The sequence below is a fragment of the Delphinus delphis genome, chromosome 1 (assembly GCF_949987515.2).
Source record: "Delphinus delphis chromosome 1, mDelDel1.2, whole genome shotgun sequence".
Classification (NCBI taxonomy): domain Eukaryota; kingdom Metazoa; phylum Chordata; class Mammalia; order Artiodactyla; family Delphinidae; genus Delphinus; species Delphinus delphis.
Genome location: NC_082683.1, coordinates 25,945,648 through 25,951,716, shown reverse-complemented (window position 1 = coordinate 25,951,716; position 6,069 = coordinate 25,945,648). Strand labels below are relative to the sequence as shown.

Genomic DNA, 6,069 nt, shown 5'->3' with positions numbered 1-6,069 from the left:
TTCAGAATTAGCTTGTCAATTTCTACACACACACACACACACACACACACACACACACACACAACCTGCTAGGGTTTTCATTAGGATTGTGTTGAGTCTATAGATGAATTTTGGGTGAATTGACATTTAACAATATTGAGTCCTGTAATCTAAGACCATGACATAACTTCCCATTTATTTAGGTCTTCTTTAATTCCTCTTAGCAATGCATTGCAGCATTCAGTGTATAGGTCTTACACATCTTTTGTCAGATTCATCTCCAAGTATTTCATATATTTTATTATATTGTAAATAATGTTTTAAGTTTTAATTTCTGATTATTTGTTGCTAATAAACAGAAATAAAATGGATTCTTTCATATTAACCTTGTGTCAAACCTTACTAAACTCAGTTGTTTTTTCCAGTAGCACTGGCAAGAATCTCTAGTGTAATGTTCAAAAAAAGTGATGCGTGCAAACATCTCTACTTTGATTGTGATCTTAAGGGAAAGCATTCAATCTTTTACCATGAAGTATGATAGAAATTGTAGGTTTTTCATAAATGCCCTTTATCAAGTTGAGGAACTACTATTTCTAGAGCATTGAGAGTTTTAATCAAGAATGGATGTTGGGGGAAGAGGCGGCGAGGGGGCGGGCTCATGCCCGGGAGTCCATGTGGGCGCCAGCGCGGCACGGAGCAGCGCCGTGTCACCAAGGCGGAGCTGCAGCAGCTCCGGGTGCGGGAGGCGGTGGACTCTATGGTGAAGAGTCTGGAGAGAGAGAATATCCGGAAGATGCAGGGTCTCATGTTCCGGTGCAGCGCCGGCTGTTGTGAGGACAGCCAGGCGTCCATGCAGCAAGTGCACCAGTGCATTGAGCGCTGCCATGCCCCTCTGGCTCAAGCCCAGGCCCTGGTGACCAGCGAGTTGGAGAAGTTCCAGGACCGCCTGGCCCGGTGCACTATGCATTGCAACGACAAAGCCAAAGATTCAATTGATGCGGGGAGTAAAGAGCTTCAGGTGAAGCGGCAGCTGGAGAGTTGCGTGACCACGTGTGTAGATGACCACATGAACCTCATCCCAACCATGACCAAGAAGTTGAAGGAGTCTCTTTCATCCATTGGGAAATAGATGTCTGCTATTGGCCATCGGGGCTGAAGGCAGGAGTCTATTTAAAAAGAGAAATGGGGATTTGGGTTTTCTAAGGAAAGTTTATGAATGAGGAAATTAAGGATGGCAGCAAGTTTAAGCCCTATATCACTTGCCTCTGGACACTAGTTCCTTTGTGTTTGAATCCTAGAAAGTGAAAAAAACTGGTGTTAAACTTTGGGTCAGAGATAGCACAGGAGAGTTTTTATGAGCCTGAATTTCACGTGGCAAGTGCTTTTCCTGGCAACAGGGAGCCTCCCTTGTACCAAACCAGAGCCCTCCAAGGTACCAGATTCTCCTAGTACACAGATACCAACAGGCTGGCAGGTTCATCTGACCTGCTTATGAGCTGGTGGAGTGTGAGGAGAGGTGTTTCTGTTTGTTGCCAACCTCCTGTTTACCAGAAGGATCACTACAACGTTTCCCACAAGCTGGAAATAAAACAAAATCCATGAGGTGACTAATTTAGAAGGGGAAAAGGGGTCTCTGGGGATTTGTTTTGCATGGTTTTGTTTTACATACAAGGGCATGAAGTTACTTTTAAGATGTAGAGTTGGGAGAGGTAGTTTGGATAAAAACTTTGAAAGGGTCCTTGCAGATACTCATTTCTGGCCGTCAGGCTGTGGAGGTGCATTTCTTAAAATTCTCACACATGACATCTTTCAGCCTGGAGACCCTGCAAAAATATAAGAAGCGCTATCACACTGGTAGGGGAAGCAAAGCTTCCCTCTGACTGGCAGCCATGATGAGCCCTGAGGCTGTCGGCAGCACAGTCAGCGAGTGACAAGACAATCTTGCAGTGACACTCACCCTTGAAGGGAAAGGGCATTTTGATTGTGCTATATGCCAGTATTCAAGAATGAACAGTGAAAGAGGAATTGTTAGCTGCTTAATTAAGAGACTTATGAAGTACTGGCTTTGGAAAAATCTGGTTTTCATAAAACAAAATAGAATGAAAGCCTAAACCCAGGATTGCTTACTTTGCCCCCTGTGATAACAGAGCTCTGTTGAAACAATCCCTTGGCAACACGAAGGTCAAAGGAGAAAAAGTAAGCAACTCAGGGGCAAGCTGTGACTCTTTTAGAGCAAAAAACAGGACAGCCCTCCGTTACCAAATACTACTTTTGCGACATGCATTGTTCTGCCCCAGTTCTGGCACCTTATCGTTTTATTAAGGACCTTGTGTTTTTACCAACTTATTACTTGAAATGATAATATAGCCTGTCTGTTTGCTGTTTCAAGACTGTGATATATTTTCCTAGTGGTTTGGTTTTAAAAATACATAAGACATAATTTTTCTTCAAAAAAAAAAAAAGAAAGGATGTTGGCTTTTGTAAAATGTTTTTTTTTTCTGCATATTAAGATGATCACACGGCTTTTCTTTCTCAGTCTGTTAATATGATGAATTATGTGGATTACACTGCTGGGATGTATTATTCTTTTGACCATCATGTAGTATCCTGTTTATATATTGTTGAATTCAATTTGCTGGCCTCATAAAATGAATCGGGAAGTATTCCCTCCTCTTCAGTATTATGGAAGATTTTGTGTAGAATTTGTATTATTTCTTCTTTATATGTTTGGAAGAATCCCTCAATGAAGCCATTTGGATCTGGAGTTTTCTTTGTGGAAAGGTTTTTAACTACAAATTCCATTTATTTAAAACTTGTAGAGTTGTTCAGACTATCTATTACTTCTTGAATGGACTTTGGTAGTTTATATCTTTCAAAGAATTTGTCCATTTTATCTACGTTATCAAACTTAGATTGGCAGAGTTTTCTTTCAGTACCTTACATGTCTTTGAAGATCCGTTGCCTTTTAACTTGCATTGTTTCCAAATACAAAACTGGCTGTCATTCTTCTTCTTCCTCTGCATGCAGTGCGTCTTCTTACTCTGGCGGCTATTAAGATTTTCTCTTTATCGCTTGTCTTAAGCAGTTTGATATGATGTGTCTTGGTGTATTTTTCTTTACGGTCCTTATGTTTGTGTTTTATTGAGTTTCTTGGATCTGTGAGTTTATAGTTTTCATCAGATTTGGAAACTTTTCAGACATTTCTTCAAATTGTTTTCTGTCCCTCCTCCTCTCTTTTCCCTCTTAATGTACATATCTTAGGCTGCTTTAAAGTTATCCCATAGCTTATTGATGCTCATTTCATTTGTTACAGTCCTTTTTTTTTCTTTCTATGTTTTATTTTGGTTAGTTTCTATAGCTATGTCTTTAAGTTCACAAATCTTTCCTTCTGCAACATCAAAACTGTCATTAATCCCATTCAGTGTATTTTTCAACCCAAACTTCGTAATTTTCATCTCTAGAAACGTTTTTTTCTTCCAGTTTTATCGAGATATAATTGACATATAGTACTCATCTCTTGAAATTCCATTTGGGTCTTTTTTATAACTTCCATGACTCTACTTAACATGCTTAATCTTTCTCCTAGCTTCTTGAACATAGGGGATTCAGTTATAGTAGGTGTCTTAATGTCTTTGTCTCTTATTTCTATCATGTGTCGTTTCTGGGTGGTTTTGTTTTTGTTTTTTTTGGCCTCACCGCATGGCTTGTGGGATCTTAGCTCCCCAACCAGAGATCAAACCTGCAACCCCTGCACTGAAAGTGTGGAGTCTTAACCACTGGACCACCAGGGAAGTCCTTCTGGGTGGTTTTGGTTGATTTTTCTCTTCCTTATAAGTAGTATTTCCCTGTTTATTTACACGCCTGGTACTTTCTTATTGGATGTCAGACATTGTGAATTTTACCTTGTTGGATGCTGAATAATTTTTGTATTCCTATAAATATTCTTTAGCTTTGCTCTGGATATGGTTAAGTTACTCGGGACTAATTTGACTCTTTCAAAAGTCTTGCTTTTAAACTTGTTTGACAGGACCAGAGTAGCATTTAGTCTAGAGATAATTTTCCCCACTACTGAGGCAAAACCCTTTTGACTACTCTACTCAGTGATATTTTCCACTCTAGCTGGTGGGAATGGCACAGTTCCTGGCTATATGTGAACTCTGAGAATTTTTTCCTCTAATCCTTCTGGGAGGTTCTCTCCCCAGCCTTGGGTCATTTCCTCATATGCAGTACTGTGCATCTCTTCCCCACCTGGTAATTTGTCCTGCGAACTCTAACTTCTTTGGCCTCCTTGGACTCCCAGCTCTGTCTCCTTATCTCAGGAAGACCTGCAGGGTCTGTCTGAGTTCCCTCTCCCTGCACTGTGACCTGGAAACTTTCTCTAGGCAGTAAGCTAGAGCAATTGTAGGGCTCACTTTGTTTGTTTCCCGTCTCTCAGAGATCACTGCCCTTTGTTGTCTGATGTCCAATGCCTTGAGAACCACTGTTTCGTATATTTTGTCCTTTTTCTTTTCTTTTCTTTTCAAGTTGTTCCAGGTAGGAACGTAAGTCTGGTTCTTGTTATTCCACCTTAACTGGTAGAGGAGTCTTTTCCTCTGAGTTTAATTTTCTTCTTGCTGAAGTTCATCCTTCATACATTTTTGGAGCAAAAGTCTGAGATAAGATTCCCTTATCTCTCAGTCTGTGTATATCTGAATATTTCTTTATTTTACACCCATGCCTACATGCTGGTTAGCTGGATTCAGGATTGTTTTTCTGATCACTCTGAGGCTATTATTCCGTTGGCATCTATTGTTGCTGATGAGAAATTGGCTTCAGGCAAATGTCATTCATTTGTGGATAATCTGTTTCCCCTATAGCAGCTTTTCAGATTTATTTCTTTATCTTTATGACTTTTTAATTTCCCTACAACATCTCTAGGGATGACATTTTAAAAACCTACTCAGAACTTAGTGTTTTTCAGTTTAGGGGCTCATTTTTCTTCATGTATAGAAAATTCTCCACCATCATTTGTTCAAATGCTGCTTCTTCCTTACTGTCTCCTTCTGGGACTGATTAGATAAGTGTTGGAACTTCTCGTTTTCTCCACCGTGACTTTTAATTTATCTTTCATATTTTCCATTCCTCTATAATATTTGATAATGTTTACTGAGTACTTACTATGTGCTATAAGAACTATAACTTGTTGATAGGAACTATAAACTCATTTAATCCTAATGGCAATACCATGAGGTAGGTACTAGTATATCTTCATTTTACCTTTGGAAAAACTGAGACCCAGAGAGGTTTAAAAACACACCTAATGGACTTCCCTGGTGGTGCAGAGGTTGAGAGTCCGCCTGCTGATGCAGGGGACACGGGTTCGTGCCCCGGTCCGGGAGGATCCCACATGCCGCGGAGCGGCTGGGCCCGTGAGCAATGGCCGCTGAGCCTGCGCGTCCGGAGCCTGTGCTCCGCAATGGGAGAGGCCACAGCAGTGAGAGGCCCGCGTACCGCAAAAAAACAAAACAAAACAAAAAACAACACACACACGCCTAAGGCCTTATAACTAGTAAGTAATAGAGTTGAAATTTAATCCTGGGTGCGTGGCTTCAGAGCCCATGCACTCCGCTAATATTCTATACTAGCTGTCATAATTTCATCTTTTTGTGTTGCTCTATGTGCTGCAATATGGGTGATGTCTTCAGACCAACTTGAGTTTATTAATTCTCACTCCAGCCTATGCCTAGTCTACTTTTCAAAACATCCAATGAGATTTTGATAGTTTATTTCTACTATCTAGTCTACTTCTCAAAACATCAAATGAGTTTCTGATAGTTTATTTCTACTATGTCTATTTGGTTCTTTTTTTCATAAGCCATATGCCTTCTATTCCTAATTCTATCTCTTTAAACATACTTCTATTAAAGTCTTTAAGATTATTCTGTTACCCTAATTTTTGGCTTGTGCACCATTCAGATCTCCCTTCATTAAAAAACTTGCCATCCAGCCACAAGGGGTGCAGTTAGCTGACAACCTAGGGATGTTAGTACATTCAGGATCTGCCTTGGCTTTTGAGTTGAGGCCATGCTCTTCCTTGACAGTCTCCAAGCA

The 6,069-nt window shown here is 40.3% G+C and overlaps 1 pseudogene; it reads left to right on the top strand.

Annotated features, from left to right (window-relative positions):
• Window positions 1-784: 784 nt before the first annotated feature.
• On the top strand, window positions 785-1,108 carry LOC132427053 (protein FAM136A pseudogene; annotated as a pseudogene).
• Window positions 1,109-6,069: the final 4,961 nt, after the last annotated feature.